At 37.1% G+C, this 16,294-nt stretch overlaps 1 pseudogene; it reads left to right on the top strand.

The window, feature by feature from the left end:
* The first annotated feature begins 15,638 nt into the window (after nucleotides 1-15,638).
* LOC102826239 lies at nucleotides 15,639-15,890 on the top strand (annotated as a pseudogene).
* Nucleotides 15,891-16,294: the final 404 nt, after the last annotated feature.

Here is a 16,294-nt window from a genome sequence, read left to right as displayed (position 1 = left end):
TATTGATGAAGATCAATTGCTACACCCTTCAGTATGGATTACACCATAATGGAAAGAAAACCAAAATACTCACAACTGGACCAATGAATAGCATAATGAAATAATAGAGAAAATACTTCAATTTGCTTGGATCCACAAACAGTGCTTATGGAAGCAGCAGTCAAGAAATCTGCCAAGGAATTGCCTTAGGCAATTCTTCTACAGAGACATCTCTAAAGTGTTGAAGAGCAAAGATATCAGTTTGAGGAATAAGGTGCATCTGATCCAAGTCATGATATTTTAAATAATTTCATTCTCATTTGAATGCTGGACAATGAGTAAGGAAGATCATAGAAGATTTGATGCATTTGGATTATGGTTTTGGTGAAAGTATTCAAAGTGCCTTGGAAGAAACAAATCTGTGTTGGAAGAAGTGCAGCCATATTGCTCCTTGGAAGCAAGATTGGTAAGAGTTTGTCTTTGATTTCTTGTTGTTCCTAAGTGCTATTGAATCAATTCCAAGCACTGCCCATTCTAGTGCTATCCTTACAATCTTGGCTACGCTTGAGCCCACTGCTGCTCTCACTGTGCAAATCCATTTCATTGAGGGTTTTTGTCTTTTTCGCTGACCCTCCGCTTTACCACGCGTAATGTTCTTTTCCATGTACTAATAATATGACCAAAGTATGAGAGATGCTGTCTTGCTGTCCTTGCTTCTTTTGGTAACATTGACTTTGTGTATACTTTCCATCTTGTGATAATTTCTTCATCATTTAATATTTTGCCTCTGGAAAGCTTCAGTATTGAAAATTGAGATTTCAATTTTTATTCCATTCTTTCAACTTGAGAAATGCTAAGCATATTCTTCCCTTTCATGTTTCTAACTCCAGGTCTTTGCACATTTCATTGTTATACTTGACTTTGTTTTCTTCAGCTACCACTTTAAATTTTCTATTCAGTTCTTTGAGTCTCTCTCTCTTTTTTTTTTTCTTCTTATTCTTCTTCTTCATTTGCTTAACATTTCTACACTGCAGAGTATATTTCAGAGTCTCTTCTGAAATCCAATGTGGTCTTCTATTTCTTTCCTCTCTTTTTCATGATCTTTTGATTTCTTCCTGTATGGTATACTTGATGTTATCCAACAGTTCCTATCTTTCACTTTGGACATATTATGAGGAGGAACAAATCACTGGAGAAGAACATTGTATTTGGGAAAGAAGATGGTCAGCCAAAGAGAGAAAGACCCCATACTAGATGGATTGAGACAGTGGCAGCAACAATGGGATTCAACAACAATTGTGAGGATAACACAGAACCAGGCAGTGTTATGTTCTGTTGTGCTGTTTGCTATGAGACAGAACTGACTGTATGTCACATAGCAACAATACACTTTTCTAATTTTGTCATTATGTAGTTGAGATCATACAATATTTGTCCTTTTGTGATTAATTTATTTAATTCAGCATAATGTCTTTCAGCTCCATCCATATTGTATTATGCATGTTGTTGGTAAGTGCCTTGGAGTGGACTCCGACTCATTGCAACCCTGTACAGGATTCTGTAAGTCTTTACGGGAGCAGAGAGCCTCATCTTTCTCCCGTGGAACAGCTGGTAGTTTCAAACTGCTGACCTTGTGGTTCACAGCCCGATTCATAACCACTATGCTACCAGAGCTCCTTATACATATGTATGTATATTTCATTCCAATAAACAACTTTAATTATTGGACAGAATATCCAGAATGTAAACAAGCAATGTTGTGTTATGTGCCGTCGAGTCGATTCCTACTCATAGCAACTATTGTTAGGGTTTCCGAGGAGCAGCTGATGAGCTTGAACCACCAACCTTGCAACTCAAACGATTTTACAGTCTGATGCATTAACCCACAGCACCACACCAGGACTCTAAACAAGGAAGAAGAGCACCTAAATAATAATAAAAACCAACTAGATTTAACATACATATATAGAGCAGTCCAAACCCCAATAGCACAATATACATTCAATTCCAGTGCACATAAATCATTGTCTAAGATAGAACACATGCTAAGTAACAAAGCAAATCTTATAAACTTAAAAATATTCAAATGATACAAAGAAGTCATTTAACAACAATTGCTTACTAAAATTATAAATTATATCTAAAGATACTGCTGCAACAAAATATTATAAAATATACCATTTTAAATACAATGAAAAATAACTGAATTTTATGTATTTCTGCTAATATTATATAAAATATATATATGAACTGCAAAGCATGGATTTCTGATGTGATGCTGTAGGATAGACACTAAACTGTAAACTGCAACCCCTCACCTTCTCTTACCCAGACCCAGCATGGTAAAAATGTTGTTTGGTTTAAGTTACAAAGACTATGACTAGAAGAGACATTAAAGAAATCAGTAGACCACAGACACAAAATCTAGCCTTTGGCTACTCTAATCTTGTTCCTCACCAATAATAAATAATTAAACCTGGGCGAGTGGCCTAATAAATGATTCTGCAAATCTCCCTGTAAAGCCCAGGTTTAGGAAAATAGGAACATGTTTTTTGTTTTTGCCAGAATTCTAACATCTTTATTCAGAATAAAACTTCCACTAGATAAACACATGGAATCATCCCTTGCTTACAATTAGTGCACTTAGTGTACATATTTATATTTTTTCATAAGAGAACATATTCATTACTATCATTATTTAATGTGTTTTTAAAAATCATACCTTATATTGTTTATACCTCTATGTGCAAGCAGAAATTCATTTAATTTTCATCTACTTTATTCCCTTCTGGCACAACCATTTGTACCTAAAAGATTGTCAAGAAGTAATATATGCTCAGTGAATGTCAAATCCATGAATAATTAATTTAATAGTTTTCTTATACTGAATTATAGGGAAAAATGTAGAATCCAATGAGTATTGAAATTTTTATGGTATTTTTTTAAATGTGTTATTGTGAATTATGTGATAGTTTACATGGGAGAACATTACCTTTACATTCATCCTATCGTATATCATTTCATTGACATGGTTACAATCCACTCCATGCATCATCAACCAACCAATGAGTATACCCTACAAGCCAACCTCCCCCAGTCATCAGCACACAGCCCCTCTCTCTCTTTGGGTCTAAAGTCCCATCCTCTCCATCTCTCCACATCAATGTCTCTGCCTCCAATTCTGACATCACTGCATCTCTGAGTAGGGTCCCACTCTCTGCTCTTCTCCCTTGATGGTCCCAGGAACCTCCACTCCTAGACTGCAAAGTCAAACACTCATCTCCTTTTGCTACAAAAATCTACCTTTACATTTCCAACCCTCACAATCAGTCCTGAAAACAATTATTCACTATTGTATCACAAGAGACCTATCTGCATCTCTTTTCATCAACCCGCTCAACCAGATTGGATACTACTCAGTGGAGAGTCTACCTTCCTCCACACCCTCTGGATCTAGGCTCCCTCTTGAAAGCTTATGAGATAGTCATCCCTTGTCTTTGTAGCCCACCCTCCATTTTGGTTAGCCAATGTCAAAGTTGCCCATCCTTGTCTATTCTGTGTATGGAAGGGGTGGGAATGATCCTTGTTATAAAGATTTGTTCCCTCTTTTGAGCTACAGCATCCGTAAATGTAGCTCAAATTCATCAAATTGTATCAGATTACTCCTTTTTTCCTCTTCTTTCTTTTTCTAGTTGAGCTCTGATCATTCAATCATTGAAGCCAGATCAAGTGGGTATTATCTGCAAGTATGAGTGTTCTTATGCATATGCCCTCTCTTCTTATCAGCTGGACACTTCACTCTCCACTCTAGTCCTCTATGGCTATGTCACTAACTCTGGGCCCAAGAGTCCCCAGGTCTTGCCACAATGCTGACCAACCAGGTCTCCACTCAGGTTCACAGGAATCTATTTAACGTTGTAGGGCTTAGCTCACAGCTTCATTACTGTTTTTCTCTCACTTTCCCTTATCAGTGACCAACATGATCACCAATCAGAGTGAGTATTGCAGTTAAGTCTTAGTCTTAGAAGGGGCTTTGCCCTGAGGGGGTCCAACCACTTGACTTGATGTCTCCTGGGCAAGCAACTTGTTTGTTCTTGTTGTAATTAGTTAAACTGCCTATATTGTCTTGTAGTTTTCCTGTTGGTCTTTCTTTCATGAAGTATATTCAGTTCCTCTAATTACTCCAGGATGGTCTGCTCATCCTTTCAAGTGGAAATTTCCCACATCAGAAGTTGTTGGATGCAGTTTAGGATTCCCCCTATGGTCTTCTGTAATGCAGAGGCTCTGTAGGAAGCCTCCTTCACTGGGCACATTGTAGACCCCTTTTAGGTATTCTAATTAGTTATAGGCAGAAGATGGACTTACAAGCTTTCTATGGTGATATTTCTGGCTATTCCTTTATCTCCCCCTCAAGTGTCTATTTTATAATGGTATGCCAGAGAAACCAAGACTCAAAAGACAGCCAAGCATCTTAACATTATTTCCCATCTTTTCCCCATTACAACCATGTCTTAATCCTAGTATCACAGAGCCCTGTTGTTCCAAGGTTGTGTATACATCATTATTTAACTCTGTCCCACTTAGCCCATGCAAACCTGCCTAAACATTTTCCCATCTGTATTGTTCTTCCATTCCCCTCCCCCTTCCTGTGTATTGCGTCCCTCCCTAGCACCCAAACTATCCTGTCTATATTTCCTTCCTTGTGCTTCACCTTCCCTTCCCTCCCCTCAGCCCACCCCCCACATCCTCTTAACCAGCAAAGAATCCCCCTCTCTTAAGTATTGGTTCTTTTTCTTAGTCTTTTATAGTAGTGGTCCTATGTAGTGTTTCTCCTTTGTTGACTCACTAATTTCACTCAACATAATGTCCTCTAGGTTTATCCGTGTTTTGCGGTGGCTTGAAGCTTCCTTGTTATTCTTCAAGATAGCATAAAATTCCATTGTGTGTATTTACCACAGTTTGTTTATCAATTCTTCAGTGAATGGGCACTTTGGCTGTCTCCATCTTTTTGCTATTGTAAATAGTGCTGCTATGAACACTGGTGTGCATATATCTACTCATATTATGGCTCATATTTCTTGTGGTTAACTACCAAGTAGAGGAATTACTGGATCAAAAGGTATTTCTATTTTCAACCTTCTGAAGAAGCGCCATATTGCTTTCCAGGGAGGTTGGACCATTTTACAATCCCATCTGCAATGCAGGAGCGTCCCAGTATCTCCACATGCCTGTCCACATTTATTATCCTCTACTTTTTTTTATCTTCGCTGTTATTCCTGGTGTCAGATGATATCTCTTTGTTGTTTTGATTTACATAACTCTAATGGCTAGTGATCCTGAACATTTCTTCCTATGTTTATTGGCTGCCTGAGTCTAGTCCTTGTTGAAGTGTTTGTTCATATTCTGTGCCCATTTTTTAATTGGTTATTTGTCTTTTTCTTGTGGAGGTGTTGTAGTTTCCTATATATTTTAGAAATGAGTCCCTTTTCTAATGTGTCATTGTAAAAGATTTTCTAACATTCTGTGGGTTCCCTTTTTACTCTTCTGGTGAAGTCTTGCTTCTTTTTGGATGTGTGCATTTATTATAATAAATTGTCCTTTCAGCAATGTTTTTGCTGTGTCCCAAAGATTTTGATATGTTGTGTTTCATTCTCATTTGTTTCTAGGATCTTTGTGAGTTCACGTTTAATTTCTTCTACTACCCAGTCACTTTTCAGCAGGGTGTCATTCAGTTTCCATGTATTTGACTTTATTTCCTTGGTCTTCCTATTATTGGATTCTAATTTGAGAGCACTGTGGTCTGAGCAGATGCTTTGTAGTATTTTGATATTTGTAAATTTATGGAGTTTTTTCTTTTTTGTTTGTGGTCTAAGACATATGAAATGATATCTCATTGTTGTTTTGATTTGCATCTCTCTAATTGCTAGTGATCTTGAATATTTTTTCATACGTTTATTTGTTGCCAGGATCTCCTCCTTGTTGAAGTATCTGTTCATACCAGTACCCATTTTTAATGGGGTTATTTGTCTTTTTCTTGTAGAGGTGTTGTAGTTTCCTATATATTTTAGAATGAGTCCCTAGTCTGATGTGTCATTGCAAAAGATTTTTTCCCATTCTGTGGGTTCCCTTTTTACTCTTCTGTTGAATGTGGTCATTCTGGAGAATGTTCCATGTGCACTTGAAAAGAATGTGTATTGTGTTGTTGTTGGGTTGAATGTTCTGTATACATCTATGAGGTCCAGTTGGCTTATTGTATTGTTAAGATCTTCTGTGTCTTTGTCAAGTTTCTTTCTGGTTGCTCTATCCATTTTTTGAAAGCAGTGTACTAAAATCACCCATTGTTATTGTAGATTCATCTATTTCTTTCTTCAAATCTATTAAAGTTTGCTCTTTGTATCTTGGAGCTCTTTCATTAAGAGCATAGATATTTATTATGGTTATGTCATCTTGTTCAATTGTCCCTTTATTCATGAGATAATGTCCCTCTTTATCTATCGTGCTGGTTTTTGTCTTAAAATTTATTTTATCAGAGATTAGTACTGCCACTCCTGTTCGTTTTTTATTACAATTAGCTTGGTATAATTTTTTTCCATCCTTTGACTTTTAATCTGTTTCTGTCTCTGTGTGTGAGATGTGTCTCTTGCACACAGCATATTGAAGGATCTTGTTTTCTTATCCATTCTTCCACTCTCCATCTCTAGACTGGTACATTTAATCCATTTACATTCAGTGTAATTATCGATAGGTATGGATTGATTGCTGCCATTATGTTAGTTTTGTGTGTGTGTGTGTGTGTGTGTGGTATTGCTGCTTTCTTTGTTCTGTGTGTTTTCCTTTACTGAGTTCATGCTTTTTGTGTTCTTTCTTGTCAGTTTCCTCATAGTTTTAATGTTTCCATGTTCTTCTTGGATTTTCATTTCCTAGGCATGTTGTGAAGTGTTAATTTTCTTTGAGGTTACCTTATAGTCCATGAACTTTTCCCTCAATTTAGTGCAGTCTATTTTATCCTGTAGTCTACTTGACCATCTGGATCTCTGCTCCTACGTGTTTGCCTTCTTTTGCATTGTAATTGTTTTAATCATAGACTGACTCCCAGATACTCTGAGTTTGTATTTATACTTTGATTCTGTTCTTGACTCTTCTTTCTGTCAATTTAGTTTTGGGAGGTGTTGCCATGTATGTCAATCTCTGGTTGTTGTCTCTTATTGTTGGTTCTCAGTCCACAGAATTCCCTTTAGCATGCTTTGCAGGGCAGGGTTGGCTTTGGCAAAATCCCTTAGCTTCTGTTTATAATGGAATGTTTTGATTACGCCTTTATATTTGATTGAAAGCTTTGCTGGATAAAGAATTATTGGTTGGCAGTTGTTTGTTTTTACTTTTTCAGGGTTTTATATATGTCTTCCCAATGCCTTTATTCCATGGTTTCTGCTGAGAGAGCTGAGCTTAATCTGACTTGCATGCCTTTGTATGTCACACTTCTATTTCCCCTAGCTGCTTTCAGAATGTCTCTTTATCTTTGGTTTTAGAGAGCTTGATTTTTATATGTCTTGGTTATTTTCTTTTGGGGTCTATCCTTCCTGGGGTTTGTTGAGCTTCTTGAATGTTTATCTTTTCACTTTTCAGGATGTTAAGGAAATTTTCTTCCAGCAGTTCTTCAACTATTTACTCTGTGGACTGTTGTTATTTTTCTTGTTCTGGAATGCCGATAATTCTTAAGTTATTCTTCATGTTGTCCAACATGGATCTTAGCCCTTCTTCAGATTTTTTAACCATTTTTTTTTTTTTCTGTTTGCTCTCTATCTTAGTGGTATTGAGAGACTTCTCTTCCAGATCACTCATTCTGCCTTTCATCTCTTCTATTCTACTCCTTTTCTCTTTCAGTGTATTGTCTATTTCTGATATTCTATTTTTGATCATTTGAACCTCTTTTTGTAGGTTTTGAATTGCTTCCAATGCTGTATCTATATTATTTGATCATTCCTGTAGCACTTTTCTGACTTCTTCCTTATTTTCCTCAACTCCATTGTAAAGTGTTTTGAAATATAATAATGCTTCTGAATTCCTTCTCAGGCATATCCAAGGCCTGCCCAACTTCCAGAAAATAATCCAGGTCTACGTCTAGGTATTTTGTCTCAGACATTTTAACTTGTTTCTGGACATGTGCTGATATAGCCATCTGATTTTGCTTCTTGGATATGCTTAGTGCTTATCTGAGGCCTTAATACTTAAGTATGTGTTTTGGTATTTTTTTATGCTTTCTGATTACTTCCAGGTAGATGTGATCAGGATGTGGGCTTCCCTTTTCACTCTTCTTATTGCTTAACTCAGAGAAACTTTCACAGGTGTTGTCTGCCTTCATAGTATATGGCAGTTGGTATTGTTTATTCCCTGGATTTTTGTGTTTTATAGAGTGTAATTTTAGCTTGACTATATGGCAGCAGTTGCTGTCTCTCCTTGGGTAATATAGGGATAGAAAGAGTCTCCCAGTGCTAGCATAAAACAGCAAAACAGCAACAGCAAACTAACTAACTAACTAACTAACTAAATAAATAAATAAATAAAAACACAAAAAACAAAAAACAAAAAAATCTAGACTGGACACTGTAGTTTATAATCACAGAAAAGGGAGAGGAGGGAAAGAAGAAGAAGAAAAAAAATTTTTAGGCTATTATGAGTATGACTTGAATGTCCTCTTTCAGCTTCTTCCTTCAAAGCTCTCTGATAGATTTCAAGATGCCAGTGTTGGTTGTTATGCTATTCCTCTGGATTTAATTTAACTTTTGGCCTGTTTTGTTTTTCAGCTCTCTTTCCCTCTCCAAACTCTTTGTTCTGGCTTTTTCTGTATTTGAAATAATAATAATAATAATAACATTTCAGGCCCGGATCTTGGACTGAGAGTTTCTGTGCACATGTATGGCAGAAGAACTCTATAGTGGTGACAGTGGGAGGTGTCCACTCACTAAGGCAACCCTCTAGGCACCAGATTGGAGATGTGCAAAAGGTGGGGGCCAATGAGCAAATACCAAAATAAAAAAAGAAAATCAGAACAAAGCAAAAACAACAAAGTGTATTTTCCACCTTTGCTCCGAGTTTCCCACAGCAATTTTCTGTGTTGTGTCTGCTCCTATGCTTGGTCTTGCCATTTGGTCTTGCCCAAATTTTCAGCTAAGTGACTCTGAGCCTGCCAGATTCAAAAGTACATGATTTCTTACTTTTACTTCAAGTTCCACTAGCTATAAGCCTTCAAACATTTAATATATAACTAGCTATGTGGGTCTGAGTTTTGGAGCTCTGCCCTGAATCTGATTTTCCTGGTATTCTGTGGTATTTCTGAGAGCAAACCTCACTGCACCTCTACCCTAGTAGCCATCAAGCCCCTCCTGATATTTTCTTTTAAAAGATTTTCAATCTTCTTCTTAAAGAAAAGTCCTTTTTTTATACTTTTCCCACTGGGTGGGTTATGAAATCATAAACTAATATATATCTATGGCCTCCAGAAGAATTTATTTCACCCTGAAACTCTTTTTGTTTGGCTATTGTTTTAATATTTAATAAAACAATATCATAAATTTCTTCTATTTGGATAATATTTTACCTTATTTGTATTCTTCATTAAATGAGCAAAAGGAGTAATTATTCTATAAAAGATTTACAGTAACTTAGATGTTAATGGGAAATTCAATATTCTGACCAAACAATGAGATATGTTATTTCAATTTTCTGTTTTGTGATCTGTAATATAAATATAGAGTCCTGATGTGGTGCTGTGGGTTAATGAACTGGATTTCAAAGTTGGTTTGAACCATAACGTCGGCAGTTTAAGCTTTCCAGACACTCCTTGGAGACCATATACAGGTTCACTATACATTGAAAACAACCCAATGGCACATAACAGCAACAGTAATATAAATATAGCTGTGTGTTATACAAGAGAATGCCCAGAAAAATCCTTAAGGTCAGATACAGAAAATACAACATTACTGAAATTTCTTCATTAAGAATTTTGACTTCTCATAGATTATGATAAAGGGTATATAATGCAAAGAACTTGAATGATGAATGAATGAAAAAAAGCAAATATGATTGGTAGAATAAAAAACTGATGATCAGGTTTGTAAACCTTTGTTGAATACACAATAAAAAAAAATAATAATAGGAGAAGTTTCTAAAGAGTATAAGAATAATTTGGATGATGTAGTTTGTCAATCCACAATCTCTTTCTAAATAGGTACATAATTCAATATTAATTTTATTATGGGAATATTATTTTATAAAATCTTCAATGCCCCTATAATTTAATTTGCAAGCCTACCTACACTGATTCAATTTGGCACAAAAATCCTGAATAATGGTAATATTTCTTGTAGCATGTACGTTTCTTCTCTGATGTCTACTTCAGCTTCCTTCATTTAAAAAAAATTACTTAACACACCACAAGGAACAACAAGAAAACAGTTACTTCAGATTTTATTTTATTGTTGGTTTATTTCTTAAAATTAGTTCGTGTCTTCTGTGTGCCAACAAATTAGTGGTTTTTTTTTTTCAGTAAATAGCTAAAAATTTGATAAATGAACACATAAAGTTTCTCATAACTATTTTTTAAAGATGTGTCCTAATTTAAAAATTTTTTTTATCAAAAAAAAGTATTTAATAGATGCTCAGTATGTTTAATTTTTCTATTTGTGTGTGCATAAGTGGAGTCATTGTTTCTATTTGTAACACATTTAAATTAAAATTGATATCTTGTAGCAGTTGTTATATATTGTACAGTTAATTTTGATTAAAAGTGACCTTGGAAAACAATCAATATAATCAACCATATAAACAAAAAAGGAAAAGAACCACATGGTCATATCTATCACTTTAGAAAAGGTATGTGACAAAACCCAACATACATTCATTAAAAACACTCAATAAAGTGGGAATTGAAGGGAAATCCCTAAACATAATTAAGAGCATGTATACAAAACCAACAGCCAACATCACTCTTAATGGAGAGAAACTGAAAGCCTTCCCTTTGTGAACCACACAATGATGCCCTTTATCACTACTCCTATTTAATACTGTGTTATAAGTTTTAGCCAGAGCTATAAGCCAAGATAAGGAAAATAAAGACATCCAAATTAGCAAACAGGAAGTAAAACTCTCTCTATTTGCAGACAATGTGATCCTATACATAGATAACCCCCAAAGACACAGTAAAAAAGCTACTACACCTCATTGGAAGATTCAGCAAAGTGGAAGGATATAAGATCAACATAATAAATCAGTTGGATTCCTCTATACCAAAAACGACAACATTGAAAAGGACATTAGGAAAGCAATATCATTTACAGTAGCCGTCTAAGGATTGAAATATCTAGGAATAAATGTAACTAGAGAAAGAAAGGACTAATACAAAGTAAATTACAAAACTCTACTACAAGAAACCAAAAGAAATGAACAAAAATGGATGAATGTACCATGCTCCTGGATAGGAAGACTTAACATTGTGAAAATGTCAATACTTCCCAAAGCAATTTACACATATAATGCAATACCAATCCAGATTTCAACAACTTTTTTAAAGAAATGAAAAAAAAAAAAAATTTACAAACTTTATATGGAAAGGAAAGAGGCCCAGAATAAGCAAAGCACTGCTTAAGAAGAGGAATAAGGTTGAGTCCTGTCACTTCCCGACTTCAAATTTATTACACAGCTACAGTGATCAAAACAGCTTGATTCTGGTACAATGAAAGATACATAGATCAATGGAACAGAATCAAGAATCCAGAAATTAACCCATCTACATACAGCCATCTGATTTTGACAAACACCTAAATATATCGCATGGGGAGGTGATAGTTTCTTCAACAGATGGTGCTGGCAGAATTGGAAAACTATATGTAAAAAATTGAAACAAGACCTTCACCTCACATCTTATACAAAAACCAACTCAACATGGATTAAAGTCCTAATTGTGAATCCCAGAATTATGAAGGTCATCAATGAAAAAATAGGGACAAATATGAGGGCACTAATTATGGGAATAAACAGAATACCAAAAAAAATTTAAAACTACACAAACAAAAATATACAAAATAGATGAGTGGGACATACTGAAAATTAAAAACTTATGTGCACCAAAAGACTTCACCAGAAGAGCAAAAAGGGAACTCACATAACGGGAAAAAATCTTTTGCAATGACACATCAGACAAGAGACTCATTTCTAAAATATATAGGAAACTTCAACACCTCAACAAGAAAAAGGCAAATAACCCAATAAAAATATAGGCACAGGACATGAACAGACACTTCACCAAGGAGAAGATCCAGTCAGCCAACAAACACATGAAGAAATGTTCACTATCACTAACCATAAGAGAGATGCAAATCAAAACAACAATGAGATATCATCTCACACCAACAATACAGCAAAGTTCAAAAAAGTAGAGGACAATAAGTGCTGGTGGGGATTTGGAGTGACTGGGACACTCCTGCATTGCTGGTGGGACTGCAAAATTGTCCAAGCTCTCTGGAAAGCAATATGGCACGTCTGCATAAGTTTGGAAATAGAAATACCTTATGATCCAGCAATTCCTCTATTTGGTAATTAACCACAAGAAATACGAACCATAACACGAGAAGATATATGCATACCAATGTTTATAGCAGCACTATTTACAATAGCAAAAAGATGGAGACAACCAAAGTGCCCATTCTCTAAAGAATTGATAAACAAACTGTGGTACCTACACAAAATGGAATTCTATGCTACCTTGAAGAATAACAAGGAAGCTTCAAGCCACAGCATAACATGGATAAACCTAGAGGACATTATGTTGAGTGAAATTAGTAAGTCACCAAAGGAAAAATACTGCATAGGACCACTACTGTAAAATACTAATATAAAAAAACCCATACTAAAGGGCAGGGAGATTCTTTGTTTTTCACTGGGATATGGGGTGTACAGTTAGTGCACAGAGGAGAAGGTGCAGCACAGGGCAGGGAATAGACACAGGCTAGTTTGGGTGCTGGTGAGGCTTGCAATATACAAGAAGGGGGAGGGGAATGGAAGAACAAAGCTTATGGGAGAACAATTAGGCAGGTTTGCATGGGCTAAGTGGGATAAAGATAAAGAATGATGTATGTACAACTTTGGAAAAACAGGACTCTAGGATACAGGGATTGAGACATGGTTGGAATGGGGAAAAGGGTGAAAATAATATTAAGATGCTTGGCTGTCTTTTGAATCTTTTGAATTTGAAGGGGGAGAGAAAGGAATAGCCAGAAATATAATCATAGAAAGCTTTTAAGTTTGTCTTCTGCTTTTAAGTGATTGGAATACCTAAAATGGGGCTACAATGTGCCCAGTGAAGGAGGTATCCTGCGGAGTCTTTGCATTACATAAAACTATAGGTGGAATCCTGAACAGCGTCCAGAATATTCAGAGGTGGGAAATTTACACTTGAAAGGATGAGCAGACCATCCTGGAGTGGCTAGGAGAAGATAATTCTTGAAAGAAAGACTGACAGGAAAAATATAAAACAATATAAGCACTCTGACTGATTACTACAGGAACAAGCAAGTTGCTTGCCCAGGAGATATCAAGGAAAGTGGTCAGGTGCCCTCAGAGTAACCCCTCTTCCAACACTAAGACTCAATGGGAATGCACGCTCTGATTGGTGACCATGTTTGTCACTGATAAGGGGAAGTGAGGGAAAAACAGCAATGAAGCTGCGAGCTAAGCCCTACAATGTTCAATAGGCTCCCGTAAACTTGGCTGGAGACCTGGTTGGCCAGCAGTATGGCAAGACCTGGGGACTCTTGGGCCCAGAGTCAGTGACATAGCCATAGAGGACTAGAGTGGAGAGTGAAGCATCCAGTTGATAAGAAGAGAGGGCATATGCACAAGAACACCCACACTTACAGATAATACTCACTTGACCTGGCTTCAATGACTGAATGATCAGAGCTCAACTAGAAGAAGAAAGAAGAGGAAAAAAAGAGTAATCTGATACAATTTGATGAACTTGAGCTATATCTATGGATGCTGTAGCTCAAAAGAGGGAACAAATCTTTATAGCAAGGATCACTCCCACTCCCTCCATACACACAGTAGGCAGGGATGGGCCACTTGGGCATTGGCTACTCAAAATTGGGGGCTACAAAGGCTTGAAGTGACTGGCTTACATCTTTCAAGAGGGAACTTAGATCCAGAGGGCATGTAGGAAGATAGAATTTGCACTGAGTAGTATCCAGTCAGTCTAGGTGGGGCTGATGAAAGGGAATTCTGATAGGATGAATGTAAAACTAATGTTCTCTCATGTAAACTATCATCACATAATTCACAATAAAACATTAAAAACAAAACAGAAAAAGAAGAGGAAAAAAAAAGAGTAAGCAGATAAAATTTGTCCTAGACCTATGGATACAGTAACTCTAAAGAGGGAACAAATCTACAGCTAGGATCATTCCCATCCCTCCATACACAGAGTAGACAGGGATGAGCAAGTTGGACATTGGCTACCGAAAGTGGAAGGGTGGGGGAAGTAAAAAAGCAAGAAGTGACTGGATTACAAGCTTTCAAGAGGGAACCTAGATCCAGAGGGTGTGGAGAAAAGGTAGAATCTCCACTGAGTGGTATCCAGTCTGTCTGGGTGAGGCTGATGAAAGGGGATGCAGATAGGTCTCTTGTGATACAATAGTGAATAATTGTTATCAGGACTGATTGTGAGAGTTGGAAATGTAAAGGTAGATGTTTCATAGCAAAATGAGGGGATTGACTGACTTTGCAGTCTAGGAGCAGAAGTCCCTGGGACCATCAAGGAAGAAGAGCGGAGAGTGGGACCCTACCCAGAGAAGCAGTGATGCCAGAGATGGAAGCAGAGATGGTGATGTGGGAGATATAAGGGTTGGGGACTTTAGACCCAGAGAGGGACAGGGGCTGTGTGCTGATTACTGGGGGGCAGGCTTGCAGGGTATTTACCCTTTGGTTGGTTGATGATTCATGGAGGGGATTGTAACCATGACAGTGAAACGATATATAATATAATGAATGTAAAGCTATTGCCCAACCATTTAAACTAGCTCATAATTCACAATAAAACACTAAAAAGAAAAAAGAGCTTTCTTTGCTATATTAATTACATAATATAATTGCATGATGTGTCTTATGTTAATGTCCTTTGAGATATAGAAAACATTAAACAAGAAAGTTAGCAAGCAGAGACTGGAGAAGAAAGAACACAAGCCAGAAGTTCTCCTAGGACCATAAACTCTAAAGAGTAACTTTCTCCAGAGCTGACATAAAGAGGGATTCTTTTCTTAGAGTCAGCAGCCTGAATTCAAATTTCTAGCATCCTAAGTGTGAGACTTGGTGTGGTACTACAGGATAATACACTGGACTGAGAGGTAGGTTTGAACTACATGGGCAATTCAAGCCTCAACTTTAAATATTGAAGGATACTATAGTCAAAATCCTGAATGAAGCAGATACCGTCAAAAGGAGATGCAAGGAATGCACAATGTCAGTGCAACAAGAAGAAATGGTCAATGCTTAACATTTCAAGAGGTAACATATGATCAGGAGTTAATGGTGGCCGCATGTGGAGACTCTAGCATCTGAATTGCTGATTGGAGCTGGCATCTGGCCAGGCTATGTCTCTGTCCAAACTCATGGCTTTGGCCATCCATATTGTTTATTGTGACACTTGAAACTAGAAGTCCAAGAATCTTCAGCTCAAGAAATTAGAAGTTGAGTTCCCTGGCTTCCTGGACATCAGCGATGAGGGGACCACAGGCCACCGGGTTCTTTGAAGTGATGGTAGTTGGAAATTTGGTCCACTCCAAGAAGAAAAATGGTGTCTACATGGATACAGTGAGCAAGTTCCTGAATCTGCTATCAAAGCCACCATGGCTCAGGGATAGTGTGCCCCAAAGGCAGAGCCCAGGGACTGTGGCCCAACCCCTCTCAGCAAACATTTTGTGACAGGAAGGACTGCAATGTCTTCTGCAGGCATAGTCATTCTCAGAATCTCTAGCAGCCTTTAAGTGGGGGAAGAGGTAGACACTGCTAGTCTTTGACTCTGTGTGTGTGTGTGTGTGTGTGTGTGTGTGTGTGTGTGTCTATTCCAAGAGCGTAACTTTTCTCACCAACACTGTTCCAATTCTGTTTCCAACTTTTGCAATACTCCTAAATATCCCTTTCTGTCTTCCAGAGTTCCCTCCTCTGGACTTCTTAAGGGGAGCAGAGAGAGGGATCAGGATGTGTGGGTGAGTGAATGCCTCATATTGCAATTGTTCACTTTGAAAACACATCAGCTGTGTCTACA

Source organism: Chrysochloris asiatica, unplaced genomic scaffold, assembly GCF_000296735.1.
Source record: "Chrysochloris asiatica unplaced genomic scaffold, ChrAsi1.0 scaffold00435, whole genome shotgun sequence".
NCBI classification, from domain to species: domain Eukaryota; kingdom Metazoa; phylum Chordata; class Mammalia; order Afrosoricida; family Chrysochloridae; genus Chrysochloris; species Chrysochloris asiatica.
This window is presented reverse-complemented; position numbering and strand designations above follow the sequence as displayed.